At 43.2% G+C, this 20241-nt stretch overlaps 1 protein-coding gene across 1 annotated transcript in view; it reads left to right on the top strand.

Moving 5' to 3' along the window:
• Positions 1–20241, top strand: part of pns (DENN domain containing pinstripe) — a 160851-nt gene that overhangs the window by 28628 nt on the left and 111982 nt on the right. The gene's annotated exons all lie outside the window — the stretch shown is intronic.

The following is a 20241-nucleotide window of genomic DNA, read 5'->3' on the forward strand; positions in this document are numbered from 1 at the left end:
GGACTTGATATTTGTGCTCTGGACAGAAACTCGATTAACTGGAGTCGATAAGTTGGATTTGGAGGATGGTATACGTTTATTGATATCTGGTCGACAGGACGGAATGCATTATCAGGGAGTAGGATTGTTGCTGGGTTGTAAGGCAAATAAGGCTTTATGTGAGTGGGATCCTATAGATGAGCGATTGTTATACGCACGGTTTAAATCAAATCATGGCAACATCAGTCTGTTTGTGTGTTATGCACCTACTAATGATGCACTCGATGAAAGGAAAGACACATTTTATGAAAAGTTGCAAGAAGGAGTAGGAAGGGTACCTAGACATGATGTTTTGATCTGCGTTGGAGACTTTAATGCAGTAATGGGCTGTTCAAATGAGGGATTTGAGGCATGTATGGGCAAGATGGGAGTTGGTAGTAGGATGAGTGAAAACGGAGTGAGGTTTGGAAGTTTCTGTCTAGCATATGACTTAGTCATCGGGGGCACACTCTTTCAGCATTGCAATATACACAAGACAACTTGGGTGTCGCCGTGTGGAAAATATAAAAATCAGATTGATCACATCGCTATCAGTAGGAGGCATAGAAGTTCTCTGCTAGATGTTCATGTTAAACGGGGAGCGGATATTGGTAGTGACCATCAACTCAGCATTGCAAAAATAAAGTTTAAACTTAAAAATCAGAAGAAGGAAAAATCTGGTGTTGGTAGATACGATATTGTTAAGCTTAGAAGGGAAGGAGAAGAAAAGGAGGAATTCAGATTAGAATGCAGAAATAGGTTTTTGGTGTTGGAAACGTTGGAAGAGGGGGAGAGAAGTGTAGATGAGATGTGGGAGGATGTGAACAAAGTTTTGCATGAGACTGCTGAATGTACGATTGGAAGGAGACATAGCTTCAGGAGAAAGAAATGGATATCAGAGGAAACGTGGGATATGATAAAAAAGAGAGGTGAGGCTAAATTGAGGAGTGAGATGCAATGCGTTGATGAACAAGAGATTGAATTAGCAAGAGCTGCATACTGGAGTTTGAATTCAGAAGTAAGAAGGTTAGCTAGGAGAGATAAAAGAAGATGTGTGGATGAAAAGGTTGCAGAGACTGAAATCTTAATAAACAAAAATGATGGACAGAGTCAAAGAATAGCATATGAATCGATTAGAGAACTGAGTAGGAAATACCAGTTAGAGACAGGGAAGGAAATTTATTGACCAAAGATGGAGATATTAAAAATAGATGGAAAGAGCATTTTGAGACAGTTCTTAATAGACCAATACCACCAGAAGAGGATATACCGTCTGCTCAGGAAGATTTAAATATAGAAACAGGAGAGTTGAGGCTTGCAGAAGTGGAGAAAGCAGTAAAACAGTTAAAGAATAATAAGGCACCAGGGGAGGATGGTTTATTTCCGGAAATGTTTAAAGTGGAGGGGGATAGATTAATAATGATCTTGACCAAGCTATTCAATAAGATTTGGGTGACGGGGTTACTACCTTCAGTTTGGAAGAATGGTGTAATTGTTAAAGTTCCGAAGATAGGAGACCTGTGTGATTGTGGTAATTGGAGGGGAATCTCTTTGTCACCGATAGCTTTGAAAGTTTTCAGTAGAGTGTTGTTAAATAGGTTGGAGCCAGTGGTTGAGGGTATTCTGAGGGATGAACAGGCTGGTTTTTAGAAAGGGACGTGGTTGCAGTGATCAGATCTTTATAGTTAGGCATTTGATGCAGCAAGTTAATGAAATGAGAGTGCCGTTAAGTCTTTGTTTTGTTGATTTTGAAAAGGCTTTTGATAGTGTTTCGAGAGAGACTATGGGGAAGATCATGAGACATTATGGAATACCAGAGGAATTTGTGAGGGTCATTATGAACATGCATGAGGACACATTTTGTAAAGTTATGGTTGATGGTTGTCTGAGTGATTCGTTTGAAGTCAAGTCCGGAGTAATTCAAGGTGGTGTTCTATCGCCTTTACTATTTATATTGGTCATTGATTACATTATGAAACGCGTTGGAACAGAAACCGGTGCAGGTATACTTTGGGGAGAGAACAGGAAACTTTTGGATTTAGATTATGCAGATGATATAGTTTTGATTTGTGATGGGCCAGAAGAGATGCAGAGAGTGTTGGACTGTTTGGTGAGTGAAGGTCGCAAGGTGGGTTTGGTTATTAATTGTGGAAAAACTGAAATAATCAATATGAATATGGAAAATGCGCAGGAATGTAATTGGAGGTATGGTTGTAAAGCAAGTTGATAGGTTTAAATATTTAGGTACTTATTTAGCCAAGGATGGTTCTTTGAACTTTGAATTCGAGGAAAGATTAAAGAAGGCTAATCAGGCAATGGGAATGCTTAAAAATATTTGGAATAATAACAATTTCTCTGTGCATACAAAAATCAAACTTTATAAGGTAATGGTTAGGAGTATCTTAATTTATGGACACGAGTCTTGGTACAGCACAGTGACTATGGAAAATAAATTCTTGGTGTTTGAAAATAAAGCACTTAGAAGAATATTAGGAGTTAAGTGGTGGGAAAGGATACCAAATAGTAGAATTAGAGAAATAACGGGAGTGCAGCCGATCGATGAATATGTTAGATTCTCACGATGGAAGTGGCTAGGACATGTGTATAGGAGACAGGGAATAGTACGAGGTACACCAGGTGGGTGGCACTTGGTAGGAGAGGTAGAGGAAGGCCAAAAGAGACGTGGGTGAGGACAATGAGACGAGAAGCTGGAGATGAGTGTTGGGGAGATCTTGAGGAGTTAGCACAAGATAGGATGTGGTGGTGTGAGTTCATCGAGGCCCTATGCATCCCCGAGGGTGCCACAGGAAATGATTGATTGATTGATTGATATATATATATATATATATATATATATATATATATATATATATATATATATATATATATATAATGTGTGTGTGTGTGTGTGTGTGTGTGTGTGTGTGTGTGTGAATATATATAGTTTTATCTTCGATATTTCTTCTCGTCTTCGTTTTTCCCCTCTTGTTTTTTTTTTTTCCATCCTTCATTTTTTCATTCTCTTCTTCATCATTCCGTTATGTTATTGTCATTTCTTGTCATTCTTTTAATAATATTTCGTTTTTCCCCTTCGTCTTCCCTTCTTTTTCTCTTCGTCAATTATTCACTTGTCTTATTCTTCGTTTTCATCATTTGTCTATTTTCAAATCATCACCATCATTATCATCATCATCTCATCATTTCCTCCTCCTCCTCCTCCTCCTTCTCCTTCTCCTCCTCCTCCTTCTCCTTCTCCTTCTCCTCCTGCTCCTCCTCCTCCTCCTCCTCCTCCTCCTTCTTCTTTTTCATCTTCTTAAAACGGCATTAGCATTCCATAAGACGCTCTTTCTTCTTAAGCCATCCACTCCGCCTCAGCATGCAAAATTTTATTCCTTACTCTCTTGTTTTCTTTCCGTTTCCCTCACTCCCCTTTTACTTTCCTTCCATATACTCTTTCCTTTTTCCTTCTCCCTTCTCCCTTCTTTCCATTGCATTCTTTTCTGTCAGTTCTATGCCTTTCTTCTTTTCCTTTTTCCTTCCTCTTTCCCCCTTCTGTCCATTGCATGCTTTTCTGTCATTTATGTCCCTTTCTTCTTTGCCTTTTTCCATTTTCCTTCTCCGATCTTTCCATTGCATTCTTTTCTGTCAGTTCTGTCCCTTTCTCCTTTTTCCCTTCCTTTCCTCCCACTTCTTCCCTATTTTTCTCTTTTCCGGCCTTTTCTCACTGTCTTTTCCTTTCATTCATTTTCCCCATTTTCTTCTCCACTCACCTTGTCACTGCCGTTTCATGGGTCTTTTCCTTCCCTTCCTCCCTTTTCTTTTCCTTTCTCTCCTTTTGTATTTTTCTCATTTCCAGCCTTTTCTTGCTCACTTTCCTCCCTTTTTTCTTTTCCATTTCCCTCTTTCCTCACCGTCCCATTCCTTCCCTTGCGTCCTCTTCCTCTGTTTCCTGTTCTGTATTTTTCTCGTTTCATTTTATTTTCTCTCTCTCTTTGCTTTCTTTGATTTTTCCCTTTTTCATCTCCTTTCTTCATCTTCCCATTGCCCTCTCCTCTGTCCGGTTCATATTTTGCTCCCATTTCCTATCCTTCTCTTGCTCTTCTGTTTTCATTTCCTTTTCTTTTTCTCTTTTCCTTTCATTTCTCTACTCATTTCCTTTCCTTTGTCATCTCTTTTTCGTTTCTTCCTTTTCACTCTTCCTTTCCTTTTTCTGTATCTTTCCCTTCCTTCCACTTTTTCGTTCCCATCTTCTCATGTAACCATTCCATTGCCTTTTCTTCATACACAGGCATTGATATGTATAACGCTAGTGCAGTGAGGTAGTGTCTAGCAGAGGTTCCGGTATATATAGCGTTTAGGAATGTCGGACCACCAACAACACGTGGCCCAGACATACAAGTATTTGATAACATTCAGACTTGAATAGGAATTACCGGACACGAGTGGAAATCTGCCAGACGACACACACACACACACATACACACACACACATACACACACACACACACACACACACACACACACACACACACACACACACACACACACACACACACACACACACACACACACACACACACACACCAAGCTGTATATAATCTCGGAGAGATCCCCTTCAGGTTAGAGGGGGTTGGAGAGAGCCAGGGAGAACGATCGAGGGCAGAAGGCAGGAGATAGGGTAGCTAGGAGGTTTGCCGTCACGCTACGTTACGCTGTTAATCACATCTCGATATAAATGTGTACAATAAACTCCGTAACCCAAGAGTGCCTATAACTCACCTCACCAGCGTTACTAGATAGACAGAGAGGCCAGTGAGACAGAGCGGCACCTACCCCGCAACCAGCTTTCCAGCGCCTCACGATTTTATCAATAGCAGCCCACGGTAATCTCCACTTCCTTGAGCCACGATTATCTACAAGGGCAGCACTGTCAACACTGGTGGCTGCTGCGATCTACGATACATCAACGATACACCTACAACCTCTATCAAATCAACACCTCGGCTACGTCTGTCATCACTAGGGAGCTTCCTTTACCAACGAGAATACGAGTGGCTGTAGTTAGTGATGGTGGTGATGATGGTGAATAGGGATGATGATGGTTTGTGATTAAAGCAATGATAATGGTAATGATGATAGTAGGGATGATAGTAATTAGTATTAGTGGTAATTAATGCTGGCGGTGGTGGTGGTAGTGGTTTATCAAGTGTGGGGATGATAATACGGATGGAGGGTCAGTGTAAATGGAAATATAAGGCCTTCTCTTATCACCACAGATAAGAAAATGGTCACTGAGACAGATAAGAGTGAGACAGGTAGATAGCTGGGCAGATACGCATACGATTATGAGTGTAGGGGAATGAGTGGTGGGGAGAGGGAAAGAGGGGGAGAGAAAGTGAAGGGAGGAGATGGAGGGGAGGATTATAGTGGGTAGGTGGAGAAGGGAAGGGGATGAAGAGCGAGAGAAATTGGGAGGAGGAGGAGAGGGGAAAAGTGGAGCAGAAGGTGAAAGGAGGAGATGGAGGAGAGGATAATATTGGGTACGTGGAGAAAGGAAGGGGATGGGGAAATGGAGGGAAGGCGGGAAGGAGAAAGGAAATGGGAGGGGGGAATGAAAGAGGAGGGTGAGACGAGTGAAAGTGATGCTGGGGAGGAGAAATCGGTAAGACGGAGGGAGGAGAAGGAGAAGGGAGCAGAGAGGGAGAGAAGACGAAGGAAATAAAGTTGGAAGATGAGTGCACTTGAATTGGGTCCTGATTGGGTCGAAACTTTTCAAAATATAGTAAGTTTCATTAAGTAGGTGTCTTGTTCCCTGGACCATATCTCACCCCTGCCTTAGATGGGGAAAGAGAGATTGTGTGGATAATGATGATGATGGTGATGATGATGATGATGATGATGATGATGATGATGATGATGTTTTGGCGTAAGTCAGGCTAAGGAGAGGAAAACTGTTGTAGAAAAAGAAGAAAAGGGATGAGTGAAGGAAGTGGAAAAAACACAAAGGAGAGAGAGAGAGAGAGAGAGAGACGTTCAAGTGGTATTATCAGTGTGGGGTCAGCTGATGGTTTGGTGATAAGAGCATATGTTTGGCGACTGTGTGTGTGTGTGTGTGTGTGTGTGTGTGTGTGTGTGTGAGAGAGAGAGAGAGAGAGAGAGAGAGAGAGAGAATTTGGAGGGGGATATCGTGAGAACTAGTTCCCACACTTAAGCGTTTAAGGCAGCTGTAATCACTCACCCAGCTAAAGACGAGATTTATTGCTTTCATCACCCCCAGTAATAATAATAATAATAATAATAATAATAATAATAATGAATAATAATAATAATAATGAATAATAATAATAATAATAATAATAATGATACTACTACCACTAATAATAATGCTAGTAGTAATAGAAGTAATGGGGATGGAGGTGGTAACAATAATATTAGTAACAACAACAACAATAATAATGATAATAATAATAATAATAATAATGATAATAATAATAATGGAGACATCTATATGTCCTCAGTTTACTCCTTTATTTCCATCATTTTTTGGCATATTTTTCATTTTTTTTGTTGTTCAGCTTTCTTCCTATTCCTCTATTGCTTTTTCCTTTCGTAATCCTTCTAATTTTCTTTCAGTCTCCAGCTCTTCCTTTTCCTTCCTTTTCCCAATTATTCTCTATTTCTAAGCACAACTAAGTAGTCCTGTGTCTTTTTCTTCTAAGTTTCATTTTTTCTTTTCCTTCCGTTTTGCTGTGACCTTTTCATTTCCTGTCCTCTTGTTTCTTAGGTTTCCTGTGTGTTCTGCAAGAGTCTTTATTTTCTCTTTTCCCTTTTCCCATGTTTCTTTTCCATCTGCTTTCCTCCATGTATCCTTAAAATTCCCGTCCCCTCCTGCCACCACCACCACCAACAACAGCAACCACAATAACAACATTAACACCACTGCCACCACAAACACTACCAGCAACAACAAAAACAACAACAATTACATGCACAACGACACCACGACCACCACCACCACGACCAACAACAACAACGGCAACAGTATCATTCACGATACACTGTACACAACACAAACAGTAAACAATGGATGGGCGAGTCGTAATAATACTAGTGTAGTGTCTTTGTTGAATACGTGAGTGTGTTTGTGGGTGGTGTGTGGGAACTTTCTCACATGCCACGTGGTTCGAGAGAGAGAGAGAGAGAGAGAGAGAGAGAGAGAGAGGATGTAGAGTGATGGTGAAAGAAAATGTGATATGGAACGATTCGGTGAGAGAATGTAGAGGCACGTGGAGATAGTGGGATTGCATAGAGGGATGAGTGATGTGGTGTGACTAAGTGGTATACAGAGAGAGAGAGAGAGAGAGAGAGAGAGAGAGAATGAAAGAGCCTGTGTCCATGTGTGTGTGTGTGTGTAGTAGAGAATGCATGTGTGCGTGTATATAGTAGAGCATGCGAGTGTGTGTGTGTGTGTGTGTGTGTGTGTGTGTGTGTGTGTGTGTGTGTGTGTGTGTGTGTGTGTGAAGTGGTGTAATGATAGAGAAGTGACAGAGTGGCAAGTTAGCCTAGTTACCCTTTGTCATGTGACGAGTAGCCTCCTCTCTCTCTCTCTCTCTCGGGAAGGGAAGGGAAGGGAAGAATTGAAAATGAGGAGATGAAGAAAGGAAAAGGTGATAATAAAAGAAGAAAATACCGTGAAAGGCAGAGGAAAAAGAGAAACCAGAAGAAAAGGAGAATAGGAAGGAAAGGAAAAGTAACGGGAGAGAAAAACTAGGAAAACGGGAAGTGGAGGAAGGAGAGGAAATATGAAAATAAAGGGAGGATAAGGAAAGAGAAGGACAGTAAGGGAAACGAATGAAGAAAGTGGATGGTGGAAAACAGGGAAATAAGTGATGAGAGAGAGAGAGAGAGAGAGAGACCTTGATCAACGAGCAGACAACGACCGATGACGTAAGCGTGACGTGTAACAACCATGAGAGAGAGAGAGAGAGAGAGAGAGAGAGAGAGAGAGAGACCTTCATCACATAGGCAGCGACCGATGACGTAAGCAGGACGTAACAACCGTGAGAGAGAGGGGGGGTACCTTGATCACCCAGCAGGCAACGACCGTTGACGTAAGCGCGACGTAATAACAGAGATAGATAGAGAGAGAGAGAGAGAGAGAGAGAGAGGGGGGGGGGATAACATTAGTGGAATGAGACCTGAAGTAAATAGGAGGAAGGAAGAGGTGTATGCAAGAGAGAGAGAGAGAGAGGGAGGGAGGGGGGAGGGAAGATGACATAAGAGTGACGTAACAACTTGGGTGAAACAGTAACACAGTGTCACGTATACCTTCACATGACTAAATATATATGGTGTAATCCTGGTGCAATAACGCCACTCTTGGATAGCAGACCAGTTTGTATAACATGTCTCAATAGCAATGGTGTGGGTGATGACATTTGGTATCACTGTAGGAGGTAAATTCATCATGCACTGCAGTAAATAACGTCTCTGTTGATGCCAATTAGTAAATAAATAAAAATATAAATAAATTTCCCTCATTTACTTTAAAATTGCCCGTACATACTGACACCAGTGGATGCCACGTCACGTACTCGTACAGCCATGCAAGTACATTAGCAATCCTTACACTGTGGCGGGATGGCAATTAAACTGAACAATGTTTTTAAATACGCAAGCTGTATTATATAGTTATCTAATAAATTTTATTTTTGCAGCCTTTTATTACGATTGCAAGCGATGATCATAACGATTTATACTCGTGTGTGTATATATATATATATATATATATATATATATATATATATATATATATATATATATATAATAGTGGTAGGTGGTGGCGACCATCATCCACTTGATGTAGTGCTGCCTACTTCTTCCTTAGCCTTTATCATTCTTTTTCTGTGCCTGCCCTCCTCTCTTCCTATTTCTCCTATCTTTCCTGTCACTTCTTATTGCTTTTCTTACCTGTACAGATGGCTTTACAGTGAGTGACAAGCCCAATGGTTTCCTGTAAGTCAAGAAACCATTTACAGCGCAGGGTGGTAACCATATAACCAAACCATTCGTGCTCCCTACGTGTCAAGAACTCCGAGTCAAATGGCCACCCCTTAGGGTATTATGGCGTCTGGCAATATATATATATATATATATATATATATATATATATATATATGTATTGTGTGTGTGTGTGTGTGTGTTATACATACACGGCATAGTACATAAATCTATAGGTATAAACGAACAATTGACTAGGTGTGTCCGTACTGAGCACCTGTTGCTATTGTTCGTGTCATTCCATGATTCCTATGTGGTATCATACGTACATTTTACATGGTTGCCGATAAAGGACAGTTCTACAGCATTAGGGTTGTTCTCTTCTGAACAGTATCGTCTGTTGGGAGTGTTAATAAAACATCCTACAAGCACCCATGGCAACGAAATCTTGATCTATACTCCACTAAACTTCGTCCCAGATTTTCGTCTTTTTGCATCTCATTTCACTTGGTTCGGTGACAGTGCTATGGCTTTACGACTTTTCAGTAACACTTAACTGTGACCAGCTTCATATATGAGTGTTAATCTGTTGTTACAACTCAGCATTCTAGGTGGAGAGATGGCAGTTTTAGGCCAGGTTAAAGTAAAAGGAGTAAAGAAATGTCCTGTATCTATAATAATATCGTTAGCAACAACAGGACCTGTAGTGATGTAACAGTGGTCATATGACGATGAAGCTTCACTGGTTTGTCTGGTGTTTGTGTAACCAAGGAGGGAAGAGTCCTCCATGTTCCTTGTCTCTTCTCTCCTCCTCCTCCTCCTCCTCCTCTTCCTTTGTTTCCCAAATAACATAGGAATAAATAACGTAACAGTAATTAAGAAAGAAAATTATAACCACAACGCGAAGGAATCTAGGAAGGAGAGAGGAAAGAGGAACGGAGGGAGGAAGGAAGGAGGAAACGGAGAGGTAGAGAGAATGACACATAAGGGGAATAAAGGAAAGAGAAAGGGGAAGGGAGAGGAGAGAAGAGGAAGGGAGCGAGGGGGGAGGGGGGAGATTGAAACAAGCAAAGAGAGATCACTGGAAAAATATAGAGGGATTAAAAGAGATAAGAGTACAAGGAACAATAAAGAGGAGAGAGAGAGAGAGAGAGAGAGAGAGAGAGAGAGAGAGAGAGAGAAAGAAAGAAAGAAAGAATATGAAAAATAAAAGGATTGAAAGAGGGGAAAGGCTAGAGAAAAGAGAAAGTGTGTATGTGTGTGTGTGTGTGTGGGTATGTGCATTCTTCTACTCCACATCTCATACTTGAAGAAGCTGTCGTTAGAAGGGCCATCGACTCCACGTCGTATTAGGGAAACAGAATGTGGATTGAGAGATGTGGAGGTGGAGGGAGTGGGGGTGGGGATGGGGGGGAGACTGGAAGCTTATAAAAAAGGAGGCGGCTTGGTGCGCAGGGGGAGATGAGGGGATGGGGAGGGGGAGGGAGAGGGGTGGGGTTGGGAATCAGGAAAATGAGGAAATGGGTGAGGGGAATGGAGGAAGGAGAGAAATGGTGGGGGAAAGGAATGGAAGGAGAGGAAGTGTGAGGAAGGACATTGGAGAAAGAAAGGAAAGGAAAGAAGGAAAGGGATGGAGGAAGAGAGGGGGAAGGGGGTGGAGGAAGAGGATAGGGGGTGGGTAAGGGGACTGTGGGGAAAAAGTGGTGGAGGAGAGGAGGGGGTTGAATGAGAGGGGGAGAGGAATGGGGTGAAGGAGAGGGGAAGATGAACGGGGTGAATTAGAGGGGGAGTTGAATGGGATGAAGGAGGGGGAGATGAATGGGGTGAAGGAGGGGGAGATGAATGGGGTGAAGGAGGGGGAGATGAATGGGGTGAAGGAGGGGGAGGTGAATGGGGTGATGGAGGGGGAGATGAATGGGGTGAAGGAGGGGGAGATGAATGGGGTGAAGGAGGGGGAGGTGAATGGGGTGAAGGAGAGGGGGAGATGAATGGGGTGAAGGAGGGGGAGATGAATGGGGCGAAGGAGGGGGAGATGAATGGGGTGAAGGAGGGGGAGGTGAATAGAGTGAAAGAGATGGAGATTAAGGAGGAGAAAAAGTAGACGAGAAGATATGGAAGCGGAGGTGGACGAAGAGGGGAGAGGATGATGTAGGGAAGAAGGGGTGGAGAAGGAGAGGGGAGAGAGATGAAGGACGAGGGGAGGTGGAGGAGAAAGGGAGAGAGAAGGAGGGGGGAAGGAGGAGAGATGGGGAGGGGAGGGGAGGGGAGGGGGAAGAATGGAGTCATGGTCAAGGTTGCTACTGCCCACGATTATTTTTTTTCTCTCCCTCCCCCTTCCCCTCCCTACCTTACTCTCTAACTTCCTTCTCCCTCCTCCACCATCTTCCATTCATTCTCTCCACCCTCTCTTTTCCTCCCCACTTTATCCTCTCCTCCCCCTCTCGTCTTCCTTGCTCCCTTTCCCTCTCTTGGCCTTCCCATCTTGCTCCTCTCCGGTCATCTTTTTTGCCTATTGTTTATTGCTCTCGCTTATCTTTCCTTCCTCTCTTGTTCTTTCTTCCTTTCTCTGTTTTCTGTCTCTCTCTCTCTCTCTTCCATTCCCATTTCCTCCTAACCCCATCCTCACCTCCTCTTTTCTCCCTCCTTCCCTTTTTCTTCCCTCCCTCCGTGCTTGCTCTTCCGCTTCCCCCCCTCCCTCTTTTCCCTCCCCTCCCTCTTTTCCCTCCCCTCCCTCTTTTCCCTCCCCTCTCTCTTTTCCCTCCCCTCCCTCCACTTTCTTCTCCGCCTATCCTCCCACTTTCTTCTCATCTTACCCGCACACTTTCTTTTCTTCTCTCTTTCTCCTATGCATACTCGTTTCCCCCCCCCTCCTCTCATTTCCATCTCTCCCTCCTTCCTCTTATCTCACCCTAGTCTTCCCACCTTTCCATCCTTCCCCTCCTCCCCTCCCCTCCTTCCAGCCTCCCTTCCCCATCCATCGTACTGCCTCCATCTGTCTTTCCTTCCGCATCACACCTTCCGGAAGAAAAGCCACACATTCGTAAGTCAAGGAAAAGAAAGACATTATTGACGCTGAAATGCATATTATTATTATTATTATTATTATTGTTATTATTATTATTATTGTTGTTGTTATTGTTGTTGTTGTTGGTGGTGGTGGTGGTGATGGTGGTCGTGGTATTTTTTTTATTACGTGTTGTTGTTATTATTATTATTATTATTATTATTATTATATTATTATTATTATTATTATTATTATTATTTTCGTTACTATTGATATTACTATAACTACTACTATTACTATTATTATCAGACGCCTACAGGGAACTATAAAAAATCATATACATATACATTTAAACATACAAAAGGTGAGCCAAGGTTTTTCTATAATGTAAGCACCAGCGAGAGAGATCCAGTGGAGCTCATTACCTGAACCCTTTATAGTACGTCGTTTATAACTTTATTCTTGCCGCCACCTCACGATTTTTTTCAATTCCGGGAGATTTCTGTACCCCGTTCACTTTAACTTGGCCTAAAATTGCCATCTTTTCGTCTTTAGTGCTGAGTTGTAACAAGGGATTAACACTAGAATATGGTGCTAGTCAGGAAGAAGTGCTGTGGAAAGGATGTAGAGCCGTAGTGTTATTTTCTTCAGTCACTGCATGGTATGAAATAAGCTGCAAAAGGATGAGAATCTAGGCCAAGTAAAAGTGAAAGAACTGTAGTAGTGAAGGAGTTACGGTAATACTGAAGGGGTTAATGAAGGCTGTATGAAGTTACGTTAATATTGAAGCGGTTAATGAAGGCTGTATGAAGTTACGTTAATTCTGAAGGGGTTAATGAAGGCTGTATGAAGTTACGCTAATACTGAAGGGGTTAATGAAGGCTGTATGAAGTGACGTTAATACTGAAGGGGTTAATGAAGGCTGTATGAAGTTACGTTAATACTGAAGGGGTTAATGAAGGCTGTATGAAGTTACGTTAATACTGAAGGGGTTAATGAAGGCAATACGAAGTTACGTTAATACTGAAGGGGTTAATGAAGGCAATACGAAGTTACGTTAATTCTGAAGGGGTTAATGAAGGCAGTATGAAGTTACGTTAATACTGAAGGGGTAAATAAGTAATTAAATGAATAAAAACACGTCATTGTTGTGAAGTGGCTCATTTATCTGGGTTACGATTCTTCTATTGTTAAAGTGATCGTATAATAATGAAATAATTTGTATCGTAAAATTGGATTATCTTGTGCAGTTGTGAATCGATAGAGGAGGTCGATGGTGCTGGTGGTGAGGCGTTTGTGTGTGGGAGAGAGAGAGAGAGAGAGAGAGAGAGAGAGAGAGAGAGAGAGCGGAAAAATGGAGAGATAGAGATAAATAGATAAATAGGTAGAGATGGATAGATAGATACATAGAGAGAGAGGGAGAGAGAGAGAGAGAGAGAGAGAGAGAGAAACTGAAGAAAGGAAAAATGGAGATAGAGATAAATAGATAAATAGGTAGAGATGGATAGATAGATACATAGAGAGAGAGAGAGAGAGAGAGAGAGAGAAAGCGAAATTGAAGAAAGGAAAAATGAAGATAGAGATAAATAGATAAATAGGTAGAGATGGATAGATAGATACATAGAGAGAGAGAGAGAGAGAGAGAGAGAGGTAAGTGGAGGGAGGAGGGAGAAATGTGTTACCTGATCCATAAAGAGAGTGTTTTATTCAGCCCTGAGACGCAGTGGAGGAAGAAGAGCTTGAAAGAAGAATGGAGGGAGGAGGGAGGGAGAGTAGGAGGGAGGGAGAGAAAAGGAGGGAGGGAAGGAGGAGGGGTAGGTGGGAGAGAAAAAGAGAGGAAGGGAAGGATAAAAGGAGAGAAGAGTAGGAAGGACAGCGAAAATGAGCGAGGGAGAAAGGGAGAAAAGGAAAGATTGGAGGAGGACGGGTAGGTTAGGGGAATAAAGGGAGGGAAGGAAGGATAGGAGGAGGAGGGAGAAGGATGGATGGAGGGACGGATGGAAGGAGGAAGGATATGAGGTGAAGGAGAAAGGAGAGAGGGAAGGAGCAGGGAGAGAGGGAAGGAGAAAGGAGGGACGGAAGGATGGAATGAAGAGGGCTAAGAGGAAAGGAGAAAGGGAGGGAAGGAAAGAGAGTGGAAGAAGAAAGGATGGAAGGGTTGAAAGAGAAAGATGAAAAGAGAAGGGAGGGAGGGAAGGTGGAAGGCTAAGAAGGAAGAGAGAGATGGAAGGAGAAGGAAGGGAGGGAAGGATAGAAGGGGTAAGAAGGAAGCAGGAAGGAGAGAAAGGAAGGATGGGTAAGAGGGAAGGAGGAAGGAATGGAGGGAGAATAAGTAAAAGGGAAGAGGGGAAAGGTAAGTGGGTTAGATAAGATGAAAGGAAGAATGGTAGAAAAGAGGGAGAGAAGAGGTAGAAGGGTGAGAAGGAGTAAAGGAGGATAGGAAGAGGAAAAATAGATAGGGAGGGAGGAAAGATATAAAGGAATGGAGAGAGGCAGGAGAGAGGAGACGAGGTTAAGTAATGAGGAAGTGGTTGCTAGAGATCAGCTGAGGGAGGCTGGAGAGAGAGAGAGAGAGAGAGAGAGAGAGAGAGAGAGAGAGAGGGGGGGAGGGAGAGGGGGTCGGAACAACAAAAACTGAAGCAGAGGAGATTTGAGAGAACAATAGCGATTCAGAAGGGATTGGATAATGGAGAGAGAGAGAGAGAGAGAGAACAAAGGAGATTGGAGAGAACATCAGACGGGATTGGATGATGGAGTGGAGGATAAGGAGAGAGAGAGAGAGAGAGAGAGAGGAGGTGGGGAATAATATACCGTGTGACCGAAAGCCTTGTATCTTCAAAGTAAACACAATTGTGTATATTTCTTAACACATCATCCTTGGCGATTTATTTTGCCCATTGCTCTTTAACATCTTTTTGTGGTATGGGTACAAGCTATGTCGATATTAAAACAGCATAAACACCATACATGGGATTGGTAAGGCGTTGTAATAAGCAAACTAAATCGGACAAGAACATGTTTTGCGTAACCTCCCGTGCTACATAGAAAACGGCCTCGTAGTCCACCTGTTTGCACAATCGTACCACTGTGAAGCGAAATATGAGGAAGACAGTGTTGGAGGGGAAGGTAAAAGGGAGATAAGGGAAGGAGAAGGTATGAGGTAATTGGAGGTATGCAGAGCGAGAGGAGGAAGAGGAGGAGGAGGAGGAGGAAGGGTTGAAAGGCAAGGAGGAGGCAGGTGGTGAAGGAGTCATTGAGAGGAGGAGGAGGAGGAGGGAAGTTATCGAGAGAGTGGAGTAGGTGAGAAGGATGGGAGAGCGAAGGAGTATGAAGACAAGATGCAGATGATGAATGAGGGAAAAGTTAAGGAAAAAAAAAAAAGACAGGAAAGGAAGCGAGAAAAGAGGGAACAGATGAAGAGAGCATAATGAGAAGAAAAGAAATAGGATAGTATTGCCCCAATGGAAAGAGTACTCCACCGACACTAGTAGTAGTAGTTGTAGTAATTGCAACCCCAGAATCATCTGAAACGTTTAACCCTGTGGAGTACAGGCTGAAGTTACCTTTCTCCTGCAGCCGACCATCCTCCTTTTGGGGAACAGGGAGAGAAATGAGGGACGTTTGTATAGCCAAGCCGTTGAGTCGCTTGGTTATATCGGTGCCACCACATGAAGGCGTCCCTCCCGAGCACCGCACCACACCGATAAGAGGGACTGTGTTGTGTTAGTATTCTGCATAGCAACTTCATGACCGTACCTAAACCGCACTAGAGGACTGTACCATGACCTCAGCCTCATTTACATAGTCCTTTCCCCCAGTCTCCCTCTCCCTTTCCCTCTCAATCTCCCTCCCCCTCTCCCTTTCCCTCTCAATCTCCCTCCTCCTCTCCCTTTCCCTCTCCCTCCTCCCCCTTCCCTCTCCCTTTCCCTCCATCTCCCTATCAATCTCCTTCTCCCTCTCCCTCTCCCGAGAATTGTTGGTTCGTGTGAGAGATGTGTAGGTTATGTTGGACATCCGGTGTGACGCACTTGCTGGTTCAGGAAGCAGGTGAGTTGTCATGTACACCTCACCTTGACCGCGAACGTCGCTAGGCTGTATCACACTAACGTTGCCTGTGCGCAGAAACAGAGGCTTACAATCTGTTAAGATGTACCGCATATCAATACTATCACTGTTGACACAATGGTACCGTTGGCATCACTAATACTGTTTGCGAAAAACATGTCATTTTTTTTTCTTGTCACCACTACCCATGTCATCGCCACTATTAGGCTATATGGCTTTCACTACCACTACCACCACCACCATCACCACAACCACCACCATCACCACAACCACCACCACCACCAAACCCACCACCACCACCACCACTAAAAGATTAGGTTGTTATGATTCAGAGGATAATGCATCGTTCTTCGCATTCACAGAAGCGCAGTCTGGAGGCCAAAAGATAGTCTCTCATATTTATCATAACATTCAGCTTAGATGATTTGCCAGTTCCGGTGGTAATTGACTCAGTAATGTACCTTAATGAAGCAATTGTGCGCTTGTATAAAAGTGTGTGCATGCGCCTTAAAGCACTGTCCTTGTTTACCAGATCAGGCTTGGTCGTCGTGCTTGCTTCGGAGGCAGTAAGAATGGTCCTTGTGGAGTGGGAGAATGATTTGCACAGGCGATGATGTGCAGTCATGATCACAAGACGGAGCTAGTGACTTGTGTACACTAGGAGGGCCACTTTGGTGTGTGTGTGTGTGTGTGTGTGTGTGTGTGTGTGTGTGTGTGTCTGTGTGTGTTTGTGTGTGTGTGTGTGTGTGTGAGAGAGAGAGAGAGAGAGAGAGAGAGAGAGGAACGATTAAAGAATGAGAGTGGGAGAGACGAAGAGAGGAGTGGATGTGTGAGGGAGGGAAGGAAGGAGTGGGTGAGTGAGTTTGTCTACTCAGCACAGTGTACCACAGTCAACACCAAGGTCACTGCTATTCCCCACTCCCACCACACCACTCCACACTGGTACCGCCCACTCCTCCCCTCCCCAGGCTCCCCTCATCACCATTCAGTTTCCATCCCTTCCCCTCCAATCTGTTACTCTTTTCCCCTCCCCTCCTCTTTTCCCCTCCCCTATTTACCCCTCCCCTCCCTTCCCTTCCCCTCCCCTCCATTCTACTTTACTTACTCCCATTCCCTCCATTCTACTCCACTTACTCCTCTCTCCATACGACCACTCAACTCCACTTGACTTCTCCCCTCTCACCCATTCTGCTCCATTTACTCCCTTCCTCATTCCATCCATCACTGGTATTGCAGGATACACCCCCACCTCACCCCACTTCACTTCAATCCACTCTACTTCACTTTACTTCCCACCAGTCCACTCTACCCCACTTCACTTCAATCCACTCTACTCCATTTTACTTCCCTCCAGGCCACTCTACCCCACATCACTTCAATCCACTCTACTCCACTTTACTTTCGTCCAGTCCACTCTGCCCCACTTCATTTCAGTCCACTCAACTCCACTTTACTTCCCTCCAGTCCACTCTACCCCACTTTATTTGCCTCCACCCCACAGCACTCCACATTACATCCTTGCACTCTGCTCCACAGTACCGTACTACTGTTTACTTCCCTCCACTCCACTCCACTCCACAGTACTCCTCTTTACTTCCCTCCACTCCACTCCACAGTATTTCTTTTTGTTTCCCATCACTCCAGTCCACAGTACTCCTCTTTACTTCCCTCCACTTCACTCTGTTCCACATTACTTTCTTCCAGTACACTCCACCCTTCACTCCCGTCCACGCTACTCTGCTGCCCTCCACGGTACTCTACTCCCCTCTCTGCTGCAGAGTGATTATTGAAGGCTGTACTTAATCCCTCCTGTTCGAAAAGTCTTTCCACAGGTGAATATAAGCGGCTGGAGGTAGCAGTAATATATATATATATATATATATATATATATATATATATATATATATATATATATATATATATATATGAGAAACAAAAGTAGCTACATCATCCAAGTGAAGGGTTAAAATAGGAAAAGGTTGGCATTGGGTGATAATGGGGAAAATCCTGCCACATCTTTTCACTGAGGACTAGTTTCATTTATTCTGGCCACGTCCATGTCTGTTCCAAAGACAATACGCTGTCGACATTATACCACTCTCAAAGCGTTATCCGTTACAACTGCATCAATACCCGTTTTAATCGATAATTCATAACCGTTCCGAAACTGTTGAAGAACCGTTGCAAGACCGTTAACATCACTACAGTAACGTGTTTTCGATTATTTTTTACTGCTATACTCTTTTTACCTTGACTTGGCCCAGATTTTTGTCCGTTTTTCAGCTCATTTTACATATCTCAGTAAAAAAAAAAAAAAAAAAAAAAAACTATGGCATTGCATCCTTACCATAAGACTTCTTCGTGACTACCATCATATTCTTACGTTAATATCTTGTTACAGCCCAGCATTGAGATGGAGAGGTGGAAGTTTTAGACCAAATTAAACATTCTACCAGTCGTTTTTAATCGGCTTTTGAAAGGCCCTCTAGTATACTTCTTTTACTCTAACTTGGCCTAAAATTGCCGTCTCTCCATCTTGAATACTGAGTTGTAACAATAGATTAGCACAGAATATGATGCTAATCACGAAGAAGTGCTGTGAAGTAAGTATATGGAGCCATAACTTGTCTTTTTCTGCCACTGAGCTACGTAGAAGTTACAGAAGAACGAAAAGCTGTGTCAGGTCAGGTTAAGGTGAAAGAACTATAGCGAATGTGTTAATGGGAGCTGTCTCGTGAACAGAATAAAGTAATTTTGGAGATAGCAGGAATAAAATTCAATGCTGGGGAGGGACGCCTTCACGCGATGGCACCTTTATGACCAGGCGTCTGCAATACATGGTCGTACAGACGTCTCTCGGTTCTCTACCTGTTCACCCCAAAGGAAATGGTGGGCTGCAGGAGACCAGGGAATTCTGGACCTCAGGAGAAGGGAAACTTACAGCCTTCAGTTCACATGGCTCTTGACCAGATGAGCCTGGAGCCACAAAAACAACACCATCGTTACCAACAACAACAGCGATTAATATAGGACCGTGTCGTATTGAAGACGTTGCACGACATAAGCAGCTAAGTAACCGTTACAAAAGACATCGATGTTCGTTACAGAATCATCAGAGTCGTGTATATTCATCACAAAGACGTTACGAAAATTGGGAGGTGTGTTTTGTAATGTCACGGGGTACAAAGAGTCTGTCCTGTAACCGGAAGCTGCTGTAGCAATTTTCTGGCTGCTTCCGGTTCTTTCTGGCGCTTTATTGGGCCGGGGTGGTTAAGGAGCTTGTTGGAATCCAGCAGAGAGAGAGAGAGAGAGAGAATCTATCTATCTATCTATCCATATCTATATATATCTATATGTCTATCTATATTTATCTATCTATCTTTATCTAATATACTAAAGCATTAGCCGTGTGTGTGTGTGTGTGTGTGTGTGTGTGTGTGTGTGTGTGTGTGTGTGTGTGTGTATTTTGGGCAGCCGAAACTATACACTCAAATCGCACCAAAATTGACACAAAAATCGCAAAAAATTCGTTGATGTGAAAAAACTTGGTCTCATCACGATTGAAAAACTTTTACTATATTTAATGAGCGATCACATTTTCACCAAAAAACGCAGTTCCCGGCTCCCGGCATAGGATCTCCGTAGAATTTTTTGCCCTTAGCCATAACTAAAATATACAATAGCTGCGCGAGGACCCTCCGCAGGAGCAAGTGCCAGGGGCCCGAAGGGCCCACGAGCACTTGTCTATATCTGTATCTGTCTGTCTGTCTGTCTGTCTCTCTCTCTCTCTCTCTCTCTCTCTCTCTGTATATATATATATATATATATATATATATATATATATATATATATATTATAATGTGCAAACGACGTCAGTTTAGTGGAGGTCTCTTGTAGTAAAAAGGTAGATTGATTTTGGTAATGGTCCAACTCTGGTGGAGCGCTGTCTACCACGAGGGGGCGCCGGTTCCCTACACGATGTTTGTACTGAACTGTACCGTTCCCATAAGATGACCCCACAAAAGCAGTTGTGTACCTGTGATTGACGGGTCTGCTCGGCTAGACAGAGCGGGGTTAAGCGACAACAGCAATAATTAGATTACGTACCAGTGCTTTTTTGTATGTTTGTACATATACTACTTACCTTGACGTGC

Source organism: Coenobita brevimanus, chromosome 38, assembly GCF_032717465.1.
Source record: "Coenobita brevimanus isolate Jiangsu-jjx chromosome 38, ASM3271746v2, whole genome shotgun sequence".
NCBI classification, from domain to species: Eukaryota; Metazoa; Arthropoda; class Malacostraca; order Decapoda; family Coenobitidae; genus Coenobita; species Coenobita brevimanus.